This window comes from Pteropus alecto, unplaced genomic scaffold (assembly GCF_000325575.1).
Source record: "Pteropus alecto unplaced genomic scaffold, ASM32557v1 scaffold141, whole genome shotgun sequence".
NCBI classification, from domain to species: Eukaryota; Metazoa; Chordata; class Mammalia; order Chiroptera; family Pteropodidae; genus Pteropus; species Pteropus alecto.
The window spans coordinates 233,531-257,036 of record NW_006430459.1 but is presented as its reverse complement, the minus strand read 5'-3'; the positions used below and the strand labels follow the sequence as shown (position 1 = coordinate 257,036).

General features: G+C 37.6%; 1 protein-coding gene and 1 pseudogene across 1 annotated transcript in view; one reads left to right on the top strand and one right to left on the bottom strand.

Annotated features, from left to right (window-relative positions):
* GABRA3 (gamma-aminobutyric acid type A receptor alpha3 subunit) overlaps positions 1–23,506 on the top strand; it is a 191,986-nt gene that overhangs the window by 42,524 nt on the left and 125,956 nt on the right. The gene's annotated exons all lie outside the window — the stretch shown is intronic.
* On the bottom strand, positions 23,326–23,441 carry LOC112479734 (annotated as a pseudogene).

The window sequence follows — 23,506 nt, the reverse complement described above, 5'->3', positions numbered from 1 at the left end:
TCTTAACTCATAAACATCTGTCCCATTTCTTCTTGAAATCTTTTTTAAGTTTTCACTAAAATTCAACCTTCTTTCTCCAGTTTTATACTATCTGATGTCTTTCCAAATCATGATTGATTTCTTATCCTCCAGTTGGCTAAAAGCACAATGCTTATAATGTTTTTTTTCAGTTATTTAATTCTCCCTTAAAGTAAATGTCACTTGCTTTTTGTTTATCCTTTTCAAGACTCTTTGCCTTTTAAAAATATCTATATCCCTGTTCTTGGTACAGTATCTGACCCATTCTATATAGTCAGTACTTTTTATGAGATTAATGATCACATTGATATTGTTGTCACAATATTTGACTGTTCACATTCTTCTATTCCAACTCCAGAATTGGTAGGGTTGGAGGTTTCTAATTCTAAGCAAACCTTAGACCCTGGGAAAGAAAGGTAAATAGGGACCCAGTACCGCTTATACGCTAGCCCTGTTCTCAGTTAATATTTCTCTGACTTATAGACTATATAGAACATAATTCTATAGAATATATAGAATATAATTCAGTTTAGTCATCATCTAGTTCAACCCATTCATCTTACAAATGAGGAAACTGAGGCCCAGCAGAGGAAGTTGGTTGCCCCAAACGCAGAGCTGATATTAAATGTATCTATAGATTTATCTGCGTAGGAGAAAGATGGCATCATACAGACAGTGTCCTGCCTTTGCTGTGTGGCAATTGCCCTGAATTTCCCACTGTCATTCCTCCTCTCGACATGTAGACAATGCACAGTAGCTGGGTAAAGATCAGCATCAGCTTAAGGAATTGTCAGAGTCTGCAGGAGAGAAAAAAAGAGTCTTTTTTTTCCCATCAGCCTCTGGAATAGCACATTCTGTCCTGGTTCACCATTTATCCAGGTATGAACAACATTCTTTAGGAAGATTCTATACTATTGCATTTCTGTATTTGGACACATGAAAGTACCTTGCATAGACTTTGTTTTTCTTACCTGAAGTTACTTTCTTGCTTCAGGTATCATTGCTGGATTTATATCAGAGATTCTTGAACTTCGAAATAAAGCTGAATGGTAGAGCTTTGGGGAGGGGTGTGTGAGTGAGCTGAAGAAGCAAGGAGCAGAGAGGATTAAAGGCTTTGACTGAAACCAGAACAGTCTGGGTTTAAGAACTACATGGTTTTTGCACGTCAGACAGCTCTATCAGATTGCTAAATCCCTTAGTGCTGGTTTCTACATGGTCTTATCCAAATCTCTCTATCCTATAGTCCCCGCTGCTCTCCTAGGGTGGTCCCAGAGCAGACCCACTGGGAAATTATGTTTCTTTCTCAAACTCAGTATTCATTCCCGGAGCCCAGGCCTGTCGTGTGCTTTGTGGGAGGCATCAAACAACAACTTGGCCAAAAAATACTTAACCTGTATCCCAATAGGATAACTGAATTCTCACCATTATAGTAACTCCTCCAGGAAGTATTCACTTTTTAGGTAAACTATGGAAATAACGCTTAATCAGGGGTCAGAAGGTTTGCGTTCTGTCCCGCTCTGACACGTATTAGTTACTGGCTTGCGACCAAGTAAAAAGCTCTTTATGTTTTAGTTTCTTATTCATTATGTAGGTTAAAAAATTCTTACCCTGCTTATCGATCAGGATTATAATAAGGATAAAATATGATAATAAATAGCAAAATAGATTATAAGTGTACAGATGGAATTTATTAATGTAACATCATTTGTAACTACTTATTAGATGCCCATTACATGCTGTGCACTCTAATAAATTCGGTATCTCTCTCTCTCCATATGTGTGTGTGTATATATATGTATATGTATATGAGTACGCACATATATATATACACACGCATACATGTATATATAATTATATATAATTTTCTCATTTAATCATCACACTATCCAAAAGAAACAGCTATTATTATCCTCCTCTTAGAGATGAAGAAACTAAATCTATTAGTTTCTATTGCTGATGTAACAAACTCCTAAAAATCTAGCAGTTTAGATCGGCACACATTTTTAACTTCACTGTTCTGTAGGTCAGAAATTTGACTGACTGGGCCCTCTGCTATGATGGCCTCACAAAGCTGAAAAAAAATATCAGAGTCGAATATCCTTTTTTGGACGCTCTGCAGATGAATCCGCTTCAAAGCTCACTCAGATTATTGATCGATTTTGGTTCCATGTGGTAGTGAAATGGAGGTACCCATTTCCTTGCTAGCTGTTGGCCAGAAGGTTTTCTGAGCTTCTGGAGGCCACTTGTGTTTCCTGGCTCATGGTTCCCTTCATTCTCAAAGGCGGGACGGGAGGACTGGGTTCCTCTGATGCTTTGAATCTCTCCGGCTTCCTTTTCTGCTACATCTCTCTGACCTCTTCTGCCTAACTCTTCTGCATTTAAGGGCCCTCGTGATTACACTGGGCTCATCTAAGTAACCGAGGATGATCTCTCTATTTTAAGGTAAGCAGATTTTTTAACTAATTCAATTTGTAAAGTCTCTTTGACCTTATGACATTAACATATACACAGTCATAACGCTAGGGGGCGAAGATCATGGGGGCGAAAATCTTGTTACCACAATAAGAGCCATTTTTATTGAATTTTAGTGTTTATATTCTTCTCATTTTACTTGTTTATTTTTTAATTTATTTTTAATTGTACTTGACATACGATATTATATTAGTTTCACATGTACGACATAGTGATTATACCTTACGAAGTGATCACTATGATGAGTCTAGCAACCATCTGTCACTGTACATAGTTATTATGATGTTATTGACTCTATTTCCTATGCCACACATTACATCCCCATGACTTATTTTATAACTGGCAATTTATACTGCTTAATCCCCTATACCTTTGTCACCCATTCCCCCACCCCCTCCCATCTGGCAACCATCAGTTTGTTCTCTGTATCTATGAGTCTGTTTCCGTTTTGTTTTGTTAGTACATTTGCTTTGTATTTTAGATTCCACATATGAGTGAGATCATATGGTATTTGTCTTTTTCTGACCTAGTTCACTTAGCATCACACCCTCTATGTCCATCCATGTTGTCGCAAATGGCAAGATACCTTTTAAGGCTGAGCAATATTCCATTGTATATATGTGCCACATCTTCTTTGTCCAGTCGTGTATTGATGGGCCCTTAGGTTGCTTGCATATCTTGGCTACTGTAAATAACGCTGCAGTGAATGTAGGGGTGCATAGATCTCTTCAAATTAGTGCTTTGGATTTCTTCAAATAAATAACCAGAAGTGTATTGGTGGGTCATATGGTAATTCTACTTTTAATTTTTTGAGAAATTTCAACACTGTTTTCCATAGTAGCTACACCAGTTTACAGTCCCACCAACAGTGAACAAGGGGCCCATTTCCTTCACATCCTTCTTTGATGTCATATTCTACATTGGTTGCATATCTGTTTACAAGTGTTATATTCTTCTTTGATGGGGCTCCAGTGCTGGCAGAGGCCACCTATCAGGTATGTCAGTTGTAGAGCAGCTTGGGTGGGGCTCTCGTTAGGCCAAGGCCAGCTGCCAGATGTGCCAGGTCTAGAATCTCTTGAAAGAGGCTCTGGTGCAGGCTGAGCCAGACTACCCCTTGTGCGAGGCTTGGAGCCACTTCATAGGAGCTACAATGTGAGCTGAGCTGAGGCCCATTGCTGCTTTTGCTGGGCTTGGGGCTGCTTGGGAAAGGCTATGATGTGAGCTGAGCCCAGCCACTGCTTGTGCCAGGCTTAGGGCCACTTGGTAGGGGCTACAATGTGAGCTGAGGCCAACTACTACTTGTCTTGGGCTTGGAGGCACTTGAGAAAGGCTGCAGTGTGAGCCTAAGTCTGCCTCCACTTTGGTCAGGCTTGGAGCCACTTAAGAAATGCTGCAATGCGAGCTGTGGCTGGTGGCCGCTTTTGTCAGGCTTGGGGCTGTTTGGAAAAGGCTGCCATGCAAGATGAGGCCAGCCGCCATGTGTGGAGGGGCTGGACCACTTGGGAAAGGCTGCAGCCAGGGTGAACAGGTTGGGCATGACGAGATTCCAGGGGAACCTCGAGGCAGGGCAAACATTGTTAACCAGGTTAATAGAGAGTGACAGATTTGGCACCTGCCTGCACTGGAGCCAGCCAGGTGGAAGGAGACCACAACAAAAGAAACGATGGCACCTGCCAGTGCTTCAGTCCCCAGAGAGAGTTCCCTCTGATCCCTGCCCCTCTGGCACTTGCTCTGAAGTTAGTCGATTTAATTTCTTCTCATGTGACCCAGGCAATTCTCGAACTGCTGCCTCTGGCTGGAGCTTGGAGTGAGTGAGTTAGTCTGAGTGGGTGTGATGGTACATCTCCATATACCTAAAATACAAGAATTGGGACTGGAATTAACTTTTCATAACCTGTCTGTCTCTTGCCCTAGCCCTTATCTGGGTGGTCTTTACCGCACTAGGAAGTGTTCCTTTTGGTTACTGTGCTGTAACCTGACAAGGTGTTAGTGCTCCCCAAGTCATCAATCAAACTCTTCTTGTGTCTTCTGAGACTTTAAAGATTTTCCCCTTGCACGATGACTAAATATCGGCATGTTATGACCATCTCCATTAGCATTTTGGGGATAACTTTCCTGCACCGTGGTTCTTTGCTTCTTTTCTATGTTCTTTACTGTGGCCATCCGACCCGCTTCCATGTTTGTCTGTGCACTGTGGTGTTCTGAGCTCACAGCACGATCGTATGCTTTTATACTTAGGGCCACCTACTCCTGGCCATTCCTTTCTTGCACTGTGTCTGTCTAAACATATCTTTTCACGTACGTTGGACACGTGTTCATGAATCTTTGGCTTTTTAAGAGATATTTTATGGTTGTTTACTTCCATCTAAGGACTGCCTGTTTCTAATACCACGATTGTTTGCTTCTGCATTATGGTTTTCTCTCTCTGAAATTGTGCACTTAGGTTCATGTGTCGTGATTGTTTTATTATAATTCTCTGATTTTTCACTTTGGCCTTTGGTTTTTGCTTCATTATCATCTGCTACTCTTTAAACCATGATTACTGTAGTAAAGTAACATTAATGTTGCTGCATTATGGACATCAAAGCAAACAAATATCATGTTTGGTTGTGTAACATGGTCAGATGCTAAAACAGTATACTCATTTGAGCATTCACTATAACCACCTGCTCCTATTGCATAGGCATCGTATTCAGCAGCATGCTGATCAGCGAACATCTGAGGTTTATGTGTCATGGCAGTCATACTGTAATTAATCATACTATATCATGCTTAATCATACTATAATTTCCTGTGCCAAGGTCATCCCATGACCTGAGCCCATACCATGGTCATCTTGGCATAAATCACAGAGAGCTGATCTGATGTTTAAGTTATATCTATGATTTTCTTCCCCTGCAGTATACCTTTGCCACTCTAATATGAGTCTACGTACTTCGGACATCCGAGCAAGGACCATGGCCTTCTGTTTCTTCATAAGTATGTGCTCTTACCTAGCAAGAGCTTATGCACATGAATATGAATTACGGTCATGACGTCATTATCATGATTTTAAAACATGTCAATTATGTCTGCCCTTGTATCATGGTTATTTGAGCACTTACCATGGTCATCTTCTCTTGATATCATGATTCTTTGGGTAGAGCCTGGGCCTATAACTTTCACGTTATGTACAGTTTATGTTATTTGCAGTTTACCCGAACGTTCATCATGACACTGTAGAGCTGTACTGGAGCTTTAAGCCACTGTAATGTGATTCCTAGCTCATGAATCATTATTTTCGTGACATGCTACATTATTTAAACTTATATATCAATGCAATCTTCTCACACATAATGTTGACTACAGACACAAGATAGTTAGATCCTTGTAAATGACTACTCTCTCCTTCTTCTAGATGACTATCAGTATACCGTACCGTGGATGTCTACTCGTATGTCGTGGCCGATTGATTTATGGGGGTTTTGAGTATTCATTTCCTTCAGATGGTAAAACTACAGAGATATTTATGTACCATAGAGACATTTAAGCACGAGCTTTGACATCTCCTTTTGCAACAGTGCCATTTAGTTTAGTTTTCTAGGGGTGCCGTATCAAGATACAACAAACCGGGTTGCTTAAAACAACAGAAATTTATTTTACACAGTTCTGGAGGCTGGAAGTCCAAAATGAAGATGTCGACAGGGCTGCACTCCCTCTGAAGCCTCTAGAACAGGATTTATCCTGGCCTCTTCCAGTTTCTGGTAGCTGCGGGTATCCCTTGGCTTGTGGCATCATCACTCCAATCCCTGCCTCTGTTATCACATGACAGTCTCCCTGTCTTTCTGTGTTTAAATTTCTCCCTTCTTCTGAGGACATCAGTCACTGGATTTAGGCCCCGCCCTGATCCAGTATGACCTCATCTTAACTCGATTACACCTGCGAAGACCCTATTACCAAACATAGTCACATTTACAGGTACCAGGAGGTAGAACGTCCATGTCCCTTTTGGCGGGTGGTATCAATCATCCCATAACAGCATCTAAACTTGAACATATTTGCTTTTCAAAAACCTTTTGAATAATATTATTATTTACTAAAAGAACTTAAAATTTCTAGATATAATAAAACAGTGTATAGAATTTTTAAAATACCCCACTTTTTAGACTGTTGCAATCCAGATTTAGAGTCCATCTTGCCGTGAGACATGATGTACCTAGTGAAGTGAGAAAATGTGGTGATTAAGACAATAAAATTTCAATCACTATCAACTGATATTCAACTGTTTTGACATTTGCTTTTGTATTATGGCTTTTTAATTAGGCATTATTTCCATCTGGGTAAGCACCACAGTTGGCTTGTTCATATACCACAGATGTTTAAGATTGATCTGTGCTTGTCTACCTTCTATGTCATAATTATCATATTGGGCAGCATGATTACTAATTCATACATCAATCACACCTGCCTCTCGCTTCAATACTGCTCTTTGCTCCTGCTCCATGTCTAATTGCCCCTGTGTTTTGGTTATTTTCTTGTGATATGTCCTTCTGTATCATCATTCGTGCCTCACGTTTTAGGGTTGATGGGATGTACATCATGATCAAATGCTCAAACACAAGAGGTGGCTGTTTATGTATGATAGCCATCTTGAGCATATGGCGTGGAGTCTCATTTTGCACCATTGCCATCATATCCTTGATTGAAATAACTTGGTGTTCTGTATCGTGGATCTCGGATAATGATGTGTATCTGAATAAACATCATTCAATATTTGCTCTTGCAGGATATCCAGCTGTTTGTGTGTTATATGTATTTACTCATTAATGATGGTTGTATATATATAATATATATATTATGTGATAGATGTTGCTTATCTGTCATGAGTATGTAAAAAAGAAGCATCGTGATTTATGTAGAGAATAATGACTTCTATAACGTGGATATTAGCTCTTGGATTGTGGTCATTAGCTCTTGCACGATGGTTGTTTCCTCCTTATTTGCTATCTGCTCCTGTAACGTGTCTGCTAACTGTACGTATCATAGCTGTTAACTCATGTAATGGCATAGTTTGAGTGCATTACAGGTTCAAACATGAATCCTGGGTAGTATTCACCATGATTATTTTAAATTAAACGTTACATCCATCTGAATCTCCATTTGTACCATTGTCATCTTCTACTGGACCAAAGTCATTCATTACTTGCATGGTGGTTTTTTTATTATACAGCATATCTATCTGAGTAAGAATTATACCACTGTTTATTTCTATACCATGTCCATCTGCACCTGTATCATAATTGACAGCTTATGTCCTATAGATGTGCGGGTGTAATCTGCTCTTGGACCAATGCTATACATTCTGGTAATTTTTAAAAATCATCTGAGCAGTTTTTCACTCTGTGTTTTTTTCCTGGTCTGTCTCTTTCATATGTTAATTGGCTCATTCTCCATGACAGTCTAAACACGCATAATGAATTTCTGTTTATATACTCTGTTTGAAGCTGTACCGTTGATTTCCACCTAAAAACTATGCTCGTGTGAAAATACATTAGCATTGTCTATTCTTGTACTGGGAATTAATAATCGGTAACCTGTATATTTGTGCACCATGGTTTTCTTACTGCAATGAGTTTTCTCTCTTTTGTCATCACTGTCGACTCCTATAACCTGGGTGTCAGCTCATGTCGCAGGATCTTCTGTGTATGCATCGTGGTCAAATGCTCAGACTCCTTGGTGGCTGCTTATGCACCGTGGATGTGTGAGCATGTGCTATGGTGTCTACTTTTGCAACATCGCCATCTGCTTCTGGAACAAAGCCATTCATTACTCTGTTTTTAAATCTTGTGTCATGTCTATCAGAAGAATCACAGCATATTGTCATTTATTGTTGTATTTAAGAGAATGAATAGCGGAGCCAAAATGAGTGGATTTGAGTCCCTGAATTATCCGCTTATAAGCTGTGAGATATTGGCCGTATCGATTCACGTCTCCGTGCTTCATTTTCTTGCAAAAAGACAAAAATAATACCTCATAAGGTCATCGTGAGGATTATACGAGTTATTATACATAAATGTTTCAAACACTGCCTGGCAATGTACTAAGATGTATGTGGTGGTGATGATGATGATAATAGCGTCCCTTGATTCTGTATCATGATTGTTAGCTCAAATTCTGGGGTCTCTGGGTGCGTTATGGTAAAATGCTTAGATATTGTGTTCCTGTTTAAAGAAACATGATATGAGATTGGCCACGGGGTCCCCCTTGGAATCACTGCCATCTGTAATATTGTATTAGCTTCTACATTGTAGTTTTCTGCTATTTTATCATCGCTCTCTTCTCTAATATCCTTGTTCATCTGCCCCTATGTCGTGGTCATCAGCTCATTTTCTTGGGATGTCTGAGTGTTTATCAAAGTGCTCAAATACCAGTGATAGTTGTTCATGCACCACGGTCGTCTGAGCATGTGCCATGGTATCACCTCCTGTGTTATTGCCATAAGCTACTGGCCTAAAGAAAACATATTCACGTGTTACGTCTCCTTTATTCATAGGCCCAGTTCATCTGAGCATATTCCATGACCTATATCACATCCATGTGCTTTTGTACTGTAAGCTTTCGCTCATGCACCACGGTCGTCTGAGCATGCGTGTTTCTCTGCTCATACCCAATGGTTCTTGAGCAGGAAACTTCATTGCCCGCTGCTATATGGGGAAACGGTGTTCTGCGCATCATGTGTATCGATTAGTGCTTTGGGGTAATTTGCTCCTATTCTGTAGCTCTCTACTCCTCCATCACTCCCTACCTTTTCCTGCATCGACTCTTTATACTCCAAAATGATGATATCTCATGTCACTGGCTTGTCTGGGTGTGCATAAGGGTCAAATGCTTAAATGCCTGCGGTGGCTATTCATGCACCTGGTTGTTGAAGTATTACCATGATTGCACCTGTTTTGTTATTACAGCCCGCTCCTGAGCTAAAGGAATTTGTTGTGGTTTTTAAATCACCAACTGCGTTCATTTCAGAAATCATAGTGGTATGTCTACCTGCTTCTGTGTCATCACTTTCAATTCATGTCATGGGATTGTGTGGGTAAGCATCGGAATCAAATGCTCAGATACTCATTGCGATTGTTAATGTGACAAGGTCATCTGAGTATTGAGTTTTGGTGTCAGGTCTCCTTTGTTTTTGTTTTTTTTTCTCTTTTTTCTTTTTAAATTCATGGGGACCGTGTTCTAGGCACTGTTCCAGATGCTCTGCATGTGTGAACTCTTCTTTTATCTTCTAGTAAACACTAAGATTTGCAGTGGACAATGGCAACGAAGCCTGGTATTTTTTAGGCAAATTCTGAATCATTGAATTGTCCTTCGATTTTTTTTTTCTTATTTCTTTCTGTGGACAAAGCTGCTAAGTTTTGGGTTTGTACGTTGATCCTTGAAAAAAATTCCCCTTCATCTTTACCACTCTTCTCCCCCATCCCCACCCCCCACCGTCTGCAGCCATCGGTTTGTTATCCATTTCTACAGTAAGGCCTCCTTTGGCATACCTGACATTAACTCATGGCCCAAACTGTACACTCCTGTGCCATGGATTTTTTTTGTAAAGCACAGTATCTATCTGAGTGCCAGATGTCATGGATATCACAACATGGCTTTCTTCTTAGAAAACAACTTCGTGTACCATATCCTATGTCTCTTAGCTCCTGTGCCATGACTGCTAAGACACAATGCAGAGTGGTTTTGTTTATTTGTGTACGTCATGACAAAATGATCAAACAGCACTGATGGCTTTTATCTCTGTTGTCTAAACATGTTCCATGGTGTCTCTCTGTGAACTTTTGTCATCTGTCTCTGGAATAGTCATTCATATATTGAGATGTTTTGCTGATGTACTATATTCACCTGCCATGTGTCCACTCATGGTTATTTCCTGCTGTATTGTCTCTTGGCTCTATGGGCTGTTGGCTCATTATGCTTGGTTATATGAATGCACATAAGGTATTCTGCTTTTTTTACCGTGTTTCAAATTTTACTACAATCCTCTCTTCACTCATGTGTGTGAAAACGCACCGTCAATGTCTGCTTTGTACTAAGAATGGAAATTTCTGTACCATGAAACTCATGTGCTTCCCCATGATGATGTCACTTCAGTGTGTTTGCTTCCTCCTTCGTCTTCAGGATGTCAGCTAATGTTGCAGGACCTTCTGAGTGTGCATCGTAGTAAAATGCTCTGACTCCTGTGGTGGCCGCTAATGCACCACGGATGTTCGAGCATGTGCTATGGTGTCTACTTTTGCTACTTTGTCGTCTGCTTCTGGACCAAAGCCATTTATTCCTGTACCCTGTGTTTTTAATCTTGTACCACATCCAACCGAGGAAGCATGGCATCATCGGTGTATACACACAGAGGTGACTCTGAAGTTCTGTCATTTAATAGTTTGGTGTCCTTCAGCAAGTCAATTCGCCCTTTTGTGTCTCTTTTCTCAACTGTAAAATGATGATAAAAATAATACCTACCTCATAGGGTTGTTGTGAGGATTCAGCATTGAATGTAAGTGCTTAGATTAGTGCCTGACTTGTGGTAAATGCTAAGTATTTGCTTATAATATTACATTGCTATGTCTCGTTTTTTCTCTACTGTGATTGTCAGCTTGTATCTAGTTGTGCATCTCAGTCACACACTAAATTGCCAGTGGTGGCTATCCTTTCAACACGGTCATGTGACGTTATGCCTGATTTCTCTTTTTACAACAATGTCTCTATTCCTTCAACAAAGCCATTCATTGTGGTGTCGTGTTCTTCTTTACTCATCACATCTCCTCGAGCAAGAATAGTGCAATAGGTGATGACTGTACCATTTCCACCTGTACCTGTATCGTAATCCGTTTGCTGTATGTGATGTTTATAGCTTGTGTTTCAAGGTATACTGTTGTATATCATGTTCAAATACTCAAACATCAGTGATTTTTCTTTGCATTGTGTTCTTCGGAGCATTTTTCTGGTATCCACTATTACTCTCTGCTCCTGGACCAAGTCATCCCTTCTCGTATTGTGGCTTTTCGATCATATGTTGTGACTGTCTGTGCAGTTTCCACTACATGATTATTTTCTTTGTACCATTCTGTCTCCTCTTGTATGTGAGATATTGGCTCATTTCCCATGTTAGTCTGAACACGCGTAAGGAATTTCTGTTCATATACGGTATTTGGGGTTGTACTAAAGATTTCTGCCCATACACTGATTCTATGAAAATGCAGTCATTGTCTACTTCTGAATTGAGAATGGGATCTTCTGTATCATGAATAATAACAGTTTACTAATTGTGACAGCATCTAATTTTCCTACCCCTCCATTATCCTGCATATCAGCTTGTAATGCAGGATCATGGAAGTGTGCCTTGTGGTCAAATGTTCTAACTACTTTGGTGACTGTTCATGCACCACAGATGCTTGATAATGGGCTGTGTACCCACATATGCAATAGTGCTTGCTGTCTGTACCAGCAATATAGCTGTTAGTTCCTTTGTTGTATGTGTTTTTAAAAAAATCTCCTACCGTGTCCATCAGAGGCAGCACAATGCCGCTGATGTAAAGTGATGTTACACTGTCTGATGCACAAGTCACTTCCCACCTTCCTGCTTTGCTTTCCTCAATCCTAAAATAATAATAATATTAATACCTACCTTATATGCTTGCTGTGAGAGTAAAATAGTTATTGTCTATAAACTTCTCAGTTCCTGGCATTTGATAAGTGCTATATAAGTATAAACTATCATGATCATTATCATCATCAGTGTCATTATTTTTATACTCGTATTGTTTCCCTTTGTTCTCTGAGTGACAGCCTGCGTTTTGAGATCATCTTGGTTTACATTAGTCAAATGCTTAAGCATTGGGTGTCTTTACAACACACAAAAGTAGTCTGAGCGTTCGCCATGGTGTTACCTATTGGATCATTTGCCATCTGCTCCTGGACCATGGCATGTCATCTTATTCGATGACTTCTTAAATATTGTGCTATGTCCCTATCAGTATCATTCTATAGTTTTCTCTACCTACCATTTCTAATTGCTACTATAACACGCTTCTAAGTGCATTACTGTGTTTCTCTGATATGCTCACGTGTCATGGCTCTCTGCATGTGTCAGAACTGTGTCTACTGTTGTAACGAGATTGCCGTTTTCCATGTTATGGAAATAAGTTTACGTAACAAATTTATTTCGTTTTGAACTCCCTTTTTATAGTCGCTGGCGGTTTCTGTATTATATCCTTTTGCCTCTGTATTCTGGCTGCCAGCGTATATTTTGAAGCAATTTGATTCTACAGTAGAAGCTCAAATACCAGTGATGTGTGTTCATACCCCCTTGCCAGGTGAGCATATACTGTGTAGTTTTCCTTTTCACTATTTTCATCTGCTTTTGCCTCCAAATCGTTGTTTCTGCATTACAGTCTTTTGATCTCATACCATACCCATGTGACCAAGCTCTAAACCATGTCTCTCTGCTCCTTTAAGTGTTTGATCATTCATCATGCTTTCCTGTGATATGATATCTCACAATTCTCTTAGCGTGGACCATTAGAGTTTGATCCTGTACTGAGAATGCCGTCTTCTGTACCTTGGACCACATATTCGCTTACACATGTTGTTTTTCAGATCTAGCACTGAGATGTTCTTCCCTTCCGTCCCTGCTAAGAGCTTATTTTGCAGAGTTGTCTGAGGGCGCATTGGAATCCAATGGTGTTTGTAGTCTCCTTTTACATCATTGCCATCTGCTCTATTCCTTCATATATCAATCACCATCTGCGCTAGGGCCATATAGATCTGCTCTTGAATTATTGCTGTCTCCTTCTATATATATAATGGCTGTCAGCTCATGTGGTGGAGCTCTCTGATTATGCATCTAGTTAAACTCTCAGGCTCCAGGAGTGCCTCTTCATCACACGCTGTGGTCATTTGAGCATGTACCGTGGGCTCTTCATTTGTGTTAATTCTTTTAGCTCCTGGATTGAAGCCGTTTAGAAAAAAAATCTCATGCTCCATGACTTTAGCATATAACACAACATTTGTGAGTACATCTGTACTTTGTCCGTTTTTATTCCTGCACCGTGGATGCTTCTTCCTGTTTCATAAGTTTCAGTTCATATTCTGAGATTATTTGGTATGCATCATGTTCAGATTCTCAAAACCTATGGGCGGGTATCCATGTGCCTTTTTGATCTATGCCTGGGTGTTCCCTTTGACACCATTACCCTCTACTTCTGGACCAGAGTCACTTCTTTCCATCCTTAGTGTGTGTTTAATTCATGTAACACACGTACTTCAGTTAGCAGATCATTAGTGTCCTAAGTCGTAGGGGGTTTTACTTATTTGCTATGTATATATGTGCCCGAACGATGACTGTTTATACCAGTACTAAGAATGAAGTATTATAAGTATTGATCATTGGCTCATGTACTGTTATTACTTATTCTTTTATCATGAGCTTGCTTCTCTTTCATGTCCAAATGTCTGCCGTTTCCTGCCTTTCTGCATGTGTTGCAGGGTTGTTTGTTCATCGTGGTCGATTGCTTGAACTTGAACTGAGATAATTTATGCACCATGGATGCCTGAGCACATACCAGAGTACACTTTTGCATTGTTGCATCTGCTCCTGAAGCCAATTCCTTCGTTTCAGTATTTTTTAATCACATGCAACATCTGCCTGGATAATCACCATTTTATAGTTGTGTGCTCCAGCAGTATTATGACATGTTCCATTATCAAATGACTTCATACTGTTGGTGATAATGTCATGGATTCTTCTCTTCGTTATGACTGTTTACTCCTTTACATTTGTCGCCTTAGCATGTATCCTGTCAGAGTGCTCTTGGAATACTGATGTCTACTCATACACAATGGTTGTCAACTGATGCATTTGGACATCTGCTCCATTGTGGTCATGGCTGAGAAAGCGCAATTTGATCATTCATAGTTGGGTCCTGATTATCACGACAGACCACTGATTCCTGTGGTTCTATGGCTAAGCTCTTAGTAATATCTGTTTATCCACTGTAGCAATCTTCTGCAGACAACACACTATGATCGGGGGCTGTTCATATTGGTTATGGTGCTCCTGTACCATAGTTATTCTCTTTGAGTATGTCCAGCTTCAATTTCATTCTCTGTTTTCACTGGTATCGTGACCTCCGGCAAGTCACTTGATCTCCTTGGGTGAAAACTAATCTTTCTGGATTATATATCCTGATTTGTGCACATATGGATATATTATGTATATTTTCCCATATGAAAAGAGTTTTAAAATGTAATCTTAACCTGTATGATGTTCAGATGTATCAGTGGCCATCATTTATTTCACCATTTTCTTAAGATGCACATTTAAATTATTTTTAAAATTAATATAGTGTTAAATTGTGAGTAATGTCTTTGAACATGAATTTTTTTGTGTCTCTGATTTTTTTCTATACAGTAAATTCCTAGAAGTAGCGTTACAGAGTCAGAGCATGCTTTTTAATTTTTTTGCAGGCTTTTTTATTCATGTCGCCGAATTGTTTTCAAGAAAGGTTACATAGATTTATGCTCTCATTAGCAGATATTATATATGGGATTCCTGTCTTGTCCTATCTTCAACAAAATTGCTTAGCATTTTTTAAAAAGCCTTTGCTCATTTAATAGGCATTTAAATTGCTTTAATTGCATTTCTCGAATCACTCTTGACTGTTTTTAAATAAATGTGTCTATGTAATCAACATTCTAAAATTTTTAGCATTTAACTGTGCATAAGACTTATTTTCTGAATTCGCTTTAAAGATATGAGCTATAACACATAGAACTATCACATAAACATGCACACTGTTTTAAGAATAATTATAAATATAATAATTATAAGTATAAAGTGAACGTCTGTACAACCACTCTCCAAGTCAAAGTCTACAAAATTGTGGGTCCTCCTGAAGCCTGTAATGAACTCGTTTCTCATCTCAACCTTTTTTTTCCCCCACTAGAAGTAGCCACTATCCTAGATCTTATTTTTCTTTATAGCATTATCATATGTCTATCCAAATATAGCTTAGGTTAGCTTCTTTTTGAATTTTGTATACCATGTTCCATTGTGCTTTGCTTTATTTACTTAACATTAGGTTTGCGAGGTGTATGCAAGTTGTTGCATGTGATTGTACTTAATTCTATTTCATCGTTGTATGGTATTCCATTGTATGAATATACCACGATTTATCCAATTTATTTTAAGATGGGCATTAAGTTTCTTTCCAGTTCATTTTTAAGAATAGTGCTGCTGTGAACGTTCTTTTACACTCACAATTATCCTGGTACATTTGTACCTAAGTGTCTTTCAGGTATATATCTAGAAGTGAAAATGGTGGCTCATGGGCATGTGTATCATCAACTTTACAATCTAACACTGAAATGTTCTTCAAAGAGGTTGTACCATTTTATACTCCCACCAGCAGTGTAGGAGAATGCCTGTTGCATTATATCCCTGCCAAGCTTAGTGTTATAAGACTTTAAGGTTTTTGTCAGTTGATGACAGTGTAATGAAAGCTTATTGTGGCTCTAATTTTTCATTTCCATGATTGCAAATGAAATAAGCACCTTTCTTAAGGTTAATGACAATTCGGAGTCCCTCTTCTGTGACAATTTGGAGGACAAATTACCTCGTCAAGTCTTTTGTCCATTTTTGCTACTGGATTTTCTTTCTTTTTCTTATGGTGTTGTAGGAATTCATGTATTTTTGATAATGTTTCTTTAGCAGATATATGTGTGGTGTGTGACAAGAATATAGCATTCTATGCTTGTTCTTTACTTTTTTCTTGCATCTTTTGATAAACAGAGTTCTGAATTTTACTAGACTCTTTTAACAATTGCTTCCTTTGTGGCTATCCTTTGGGCATGTTTAAGAAATGCTTTCTCACTTCAAATTTGGGAAGTTCACTTTTATTAGACAGTCTTTTGAGTTTTGACTTTCATATTTAGATCTTCAACCTACTTCTCATAAATTTTTATATGCTATGGATAAGGTTCAAATTTAATTGTTGCTTGAGGTATGAAAATAACCAACTGTCTTAGCACCATTTATTGAAAATCCTGTATTTACTAGACAATTATTCACTGCTACCTCAGTCATAAATCAAGTGTCCATATATGCCTGGATTTGTTTCTGAACTCTATTCTGTCTCCTTTGTTTGTTGTTTCTGGCGTCAATACCCTCCTGCCCCAACTGCAATTTTTGAAAAGTCTTTTTTTTTTTAAATGGTCTTGATATTAATAGGGCAACTCCCTTTTACCTTACTCTTCAAGACTTCAAGAAGCTATTCTTGGCCCTTAACATTTTCATATAAATTTTAGAATCAGCCTATCAACGCCGACCAGTCAATTAAAAAAATAAATTCAAATCTCCTCCTGTCACCAGATATTTGACCCCCTTTATCCTTATCTACCTCTGGGTGGTGAACACACAATGCAATATACGGATGATATATTATTGAATTGTACACTCAAAACCTATATAATTTTATTAACCAATGTCACACTAATACATTTCATAAAAACAAAACAATGGAAAATATAAATGATGAAGTGAACAGTACAGACACCTTTTTTATTTCAAGATTCCTTTTTTAATTAAAGTTATCGGGGTGACATTGGTTAATAAAATCATATAGGTTTCAAGTGTACAATTCAACATGTCATATGTATACTGCATTGTGAGTTCACCACTCAAAGTTCAATTTCCTTCCATCGCCATATATTTGACCCTCTTTACCTCTATCTACCTCCCCCTTGCCTTCCTTCCCTCTAGTAACCACTAATCCACTAGCCTCCTCTGTTTGTTTGTCATGTTTGTTCGTTGCTTTCAGTTTTACATCCCACATATAGGTGAAATCACATAGAAAACAGTATGGAGTTTCCTCAAAAAAGTATGACTAGTATTACCATGTGACCCAGCAATCCCTCTTCTGGATATTTACCCAAAAAACTTGAAAACGTTTATCTGTAAAGATATTTGCAGCCTGATGTTCATAGTAACATTTTTCACAGTGGCCAAGACATGGAAACAACTAAAGTGCCCTTCGATACATGATTGGATAAAGAAGATGTGGTATATATATATATACAATGGATTGATTATTCAGCCGTAAGAAAAGATGAAATACTGCCATTTGCAGCAACATGGATGGACCTTGAGTATTGACATCTTTTGTAAAAACATTATGTTATTATTACTTTCAGGTATACAGTACATGGGTTAGACATTTATATAGTTTATAAAACAATCCCCCTAATTGTCCTTTCTCTCCTCTGGCTCTCCATCTAGCTATTACCTTACTGCTGACTGCATTCCCTATGCTGTGCTCATCCCCGTGACCATTTATCAACTACTAATTTGTACTTTAACCCTTCACCACTTTCTCCCAGACCCCAACCCCTCTTCCCTCTGGCTGTCACCAGATTGTCCTATATTTGTGAGTCTCTTTTTGATTAGTTCTTTTTGTTCCTTAGATTCCGCATGTAAGTGAAATCATATGGTATTTATCTTTCTCTGTCCGACTTATTTCACTCAGCATAATAACCTCTAGGTCCATCCATGTCATTGCAAATGGTAGGATTTTATGTCTTTTTAATGGCTGAGTAATATCCCATTATATATATGAACCATAATTTCTTTATCCAATTGTCTGTTGATGGGAACTTAGGTTGCTTCCGTGTCTTGGCTATTGTGAATTGCGCTGACAATATTGTGTTTAAAATTGTATTTCTGCTTTTATTTAGGTCTTTATTGTCTCTCTAATAAAGTTCTATACTTTTATGCAGAGGCTTTGTACATCATTTATTAGATTTATTCTTAGGCCTAGGTACTTCTTAATTTTATGCTATTATAGATATGATTTTTAGAATTTAGTATATAATTATTGGTCTTTGGAACTTTTTGATTTCTGGATATTACTTTTATGCCTGGCTACCTTGATAAACTCTCTTAAAAATTCTAATAATTTTTCTGTTGATTATCTAGGATTTTCTATATACACATTCTTATCATATCCAGATAATTAAAGTTTTGTTTCTTCCTTTCCAAACTGTATCTCTCTTCTTATTCTTGTTTTGCTCTGCGATCTGGGACTTTCAATAGAAGATAGAATAGGAGTTGCATCATGTTCCTGATCGCAGAGGAACAGTTCTCATAATTTCTCCTTTCGTTATGTTGTTTTCTGTACGTTGGTTTGCAGATACCCCTAATCAGATACAAAAGAATTCCCTTCTAGTCTTACTTATATTGATATTATCATAACTTTAAAAAAAATCTGTCGATGTTGAGGAATTATATTAATTGATATTCTAATATTCAACTAACCTTAAATACCTAGGATAAACCCAATTTGGACATGATGTGTTATTCATTTTAGATATTGGATATAATTTGCTAAGTTTCTTCTATATTTTTGCCTGTAATTTACTTTTCTCATGCTGTCACTGTCAGGTTTTGGTATTAAGGTTATACTAATCTAGAAACATGAATTAGGGATATAGCATCTTTTATTATTTTATGTATTAATTTACATATAATTTATATTATTTCTTCCTTGAATGTTCAGCAAAACTCTGGTAAAGCAATCTGGTCCTGGGTTTGCCTTGTGGGCATATTTTTGACTACTATTTCAATTTCTTTACTGCTTGGCTTATAGGACTATTTATTTTCTCTAATTTCTTCTCGATTTTGTTTTAATAAGTTACATTTTTTTAGAAATTTGTTCCTTTGGTCTGAATCTTCAAATGCGTTGTCATAAAGTTGTTCCACTATACTCTTACACTCTATTTAATGCTAGTTATTTCAATGAATCAACTTTTGACTTTCTTAATCATCTCTTTTATGAGTTATATTCTGTTTTACAAATTGATACTCATATCTTTATTAGTATCTTCCTTTTTGACCTTTTTTTTAAGTGATTGGGATATGTGCTTTATTAATATTAAACCTTATGTGCTATATTAAACCTTAATATAAGCTCATTAAGGTTTTTTCCTTTTTAATATGTGCATATAAGACCACGTGTTTTTCCTTAAGTGCTTTTAGCTACTTGCCATAAGTTTTAATAGTGATTTCGTTATCGTACACTTAGGATGTTCTAATTTGTATTTTGAATGTGTTTTACCATGAGTTATAGGTATGTATATCCTATATTGTTTCACTCATTTGTCATTTGTCATGATTTGCTTTGTAATCTGATATCTCGAGAGATTAAAAATAATGTGTATTTTTTGCCATCAGTGGGTGCAGTTATTCTATATATTTCCACTAAGTCAGGTTTTTTACTCATCTTGTTCAAAATCTATATCTGTCCCGATTTTTAAAATTAATTTGTCAATTTCAGAAAGAGCTGTGGTAAATTTCCCCATTATGATCACAGCTATGTCTATGTTTCTTTGTAGTTCGGTCAGTGTTTGCTTTACATATTTTGAAGCTATGTTATTAGGTCTATAAATTTTTTTATACTTCTTGGTTAAGTTGAATCTTTTATCCCTTGTAGTTTTCTTCTTTATCTCTAGTAAAACCTTTAAATTAAAGTCTATATTTCCTGAATACTAAAATAACATTTTGTTAATATTTGCATGACATATATTTTTGTTTTTACTTTCAACTTTTCTGTTTCCTTATGTTTTAGATAACTCATAAAATATATACAGTTATTTTGTTATTTTTAATCTAGTCTGATAACCTTTTTATTTGAACTGGGGCCTTTATTTTATTTACATATAATAAAGTTGCTGATATATCTGAGTTTGAAAGTATCTTCTCTCGATGCTTTCTGTTAAGCCTGCCTATTTTATGTTCATTTTGATATTTCTTCAATAGTTTTATTTTTTTCCTCTTTGAGTGTAGAAGATACACAATCTGTTTCTATTTATATTTAGTGTGTGTCCTAGTAAGATATACACTTTACTCTTCAAACTCTTTTTCTTTCCAGAAATTGTATTTGATTCTTTTTCAAGTCTCCTAGTTTATTATTCATAATGTCCTGTTCTCTAGATATTTTAAGTTTGTTTTGCTTTTTTTGTTATGTTTTGTTTTATTTTATGGAGGTCATAGTTCTTTTATCATCTGTGTCTGAAAATTCAACATGTGAAGTATGGGGTTTGGTTTTTGTTCTACTTGTTTTTGTTGTTTCTTGTAGGGTCTAGATTCCTCACGGTTTTGGTTATCTTTGTCTGTATAGTGATCAATGCCTCTGACAATGTTATTTGTGGGGTTTCTACAAAGCCAAATATGAAGGTGCTATCTTCCAGAGAATATTTATGTTTACTTCTGTAGGTCACCTTGGGCATAGTTTGAGGTTACTTTAAACTAAATTTACAATGAGGTTTCTTGGACCAAACATAATTGGGAATTTAGGTTGCAAAGCTGAGAGAGAGGTCTGCCCGTGGTTTAAAAGCTTTGGGCGCTTGGGGAGTCTGTCTGTCTGTCTTTCTTTTATCTTTCCATGTTCAGTTTAAAGTGAAGCAACTCTCCTGCATCCTCCTGGGTTTGGAGAAGGGGTACAGACTCATTTCTGGTTCACTGATACCCTGAACCTGCAGCACTTGGAACATCTGAGCTCATGTGAGTGTGTGTGTGTGTGTGTGTGTGTGTGTGTGTGTGTGTTTTGGAAGATACTAGACTTTGGTTTGTCTCTTCCACAACTTAATTTTGTAACTTGTTTTTCTCTTACTTTTCCTTGGGTTATTATTTCTATTTTATTTTCTTGAGATGTTTTTCTTTCTATTTTGTTTAATTATAAAAGCATTGAAGAATATCAGTTTATGAATTTATCCAGCTGTCCAGCTCTGGGTTTATCCTCACTGAAAATAAAATTTTGTCTTACAGTTTTACCTCTTCAATTTTCCTTGAGATGGTGCTTGAAAAGAAGTAGTTATTATGTGTTATTTTGGAAAACAAATGTCAATTTCTGTTGTTTAGTTATATTAATTATGATGCTTGAATTTGTCTTCATTTTTGTCATCTTAATTTGTTGCAAGCTGAGGAATGTCGCTTAATTATTGTAAACTGAGCAGTGTCTTAATTTCCCTCAACGATCCGATTTCATTTATCTTTTATTTTTAAGTTTTTATTTTATTTATTCTGATGTAGTGTTATGGAAAGCAAGAAGTTTTATGAGTTGCTGCTAATAGGAATGGGGAAGAATAGCATCTATACCTCTACCTGCCCCAACGAACAGTACAGAACAGAACACATTATATCGGGGAATGACCACATACATTTTTGGCTAGTTCAGCCCCTAGGTTTCTAAATTATGGTATTTATGTGACAATAGTTTTTTCTTTCTCTGACAGTCCTTGGGTCTATATGTTCTGTTTTAGAGGATGGGACATGTACAGTCCAAGAATGTTTCTCTTAATCCATCCTCAATAGCAATGCATTTAATTGGATTTCGCCTGTTTTTCATTACCTTGACAACCGACCTCCCTTTACCCCCACTGTTTTATTTTGCTACCTACCTTTTTTTTTAAATGACACATTGAGAGGAGATAGATCTTTAATTGTATTACTCTAGGAACCCCAAATTTTAGAGATACCGATAAAGAATCTCACCAAGGAGATAGAGTAGAAATGGGCAGAAGATGAGTAAGGTGGAGTTAACAGTTATAAATTGTTCATTCGAGAAGCTTGATTGACAAAGAGAGGAAAGAAGACGATAACTAGAAAGGAGCATATCAATAGAATTTTTTTTTAAGATGGGAGAAACTTGATTATGTTTATAGTCTAAGAGGAAAGAGTAATTAGAGAAGGAGAGATTGAAAATACAGGTAAGGAGGAGAAGAATCAATGGAGGAAAGAAGTTGAGGAGATCGGGAGCTTAGGTTGAATGGTTATCGTGAAAAGGGACAGATTAAGCTCATTCTCTGAAATGTGAACGTGCTACACTTAAAGGGAAAGTTAATGAAGTAGTGTCTTTGCTATAAACCCCAGTTTATTTAAGGCAAGGAGAAGGGAAGAGTTTTCTGTTATGAGGTTGAAGATATAGGAGTATTTGCTTCCCATAAATGAAGGATTGAAAAGGCATGAGGGAAATGTTGAGAAGGGAAAGATAGTCTTGAGAATATTTCTCTGAGAAGGAAAGGATGCCTAGAATGATGTGGGCAGAAAACGTGCACTTTTTTGGGAGAGGGGGGACACATATTTTATTGAGGAGCTACTATATACCAGGTACTGTTTTACAGCCCGGAAATAGAGAGATCTCTATGCTAATGAAGCTTATATCTAGTGAGGGAAACAGAAAATAAACAAATAAATATATAATGTAATTTTAGGTAATGCTATATGCTTTAAGAAAAATTGAACCGAATAAGGCAGTAGAGAGAGATGAGGAAGGAACATGCAGTTTTAGATGAGAGGGAACAGGGAAAGTTTCTCTGAAGTGGTGACACAGGACTAAATCCTAAATAAAGTGAGGAAGTGAGCCAAGCTGATATGTGGGGGAAGAGCAAGTGCAAAGCCCCCAAGGCGGGCACGTGCTGGGTGTTTTCAAGGAACGGTAGGAAAATCAGTTTAAATTGATATGAGTAGGGGAAAGGAAAAGTAAAAAGTAAAATTCAGAGATAACCAGTGGTCAAATTAAGTAGATACTTATAGGTCATGGCAAGTACTTTGGAGCCAATGAAAATCCACTGGAAAAATTTGAGAATGAGGTGGTATAATCTGATTTATAGGTTAAAAACCTCACTGTGGCTGCTGTGCAGAGAATGGACTGTAGAGGGCAGGAGAGGAAGCAGGAAGACAACTTAGGAAGCCATTCCTGGCAGTCATGGAGATGAGAGATGATGGTTTGTTTGTTTGTTTATTTCTAACGCCTACAGCACCTGGTATTCCTAGGTCTCCCATCCAAGTACTAACTAGGCCTGACCCTGCTTAGCTTCCAGGATCAGATGAGATCGGACACGTTCAGGGTGGCATGGCCGTAGAAGAGAGATGATGGTTTAGACCATCTTGTGGGCACTGGAGATGGTGGGAAATTGTGACTCTGACTCT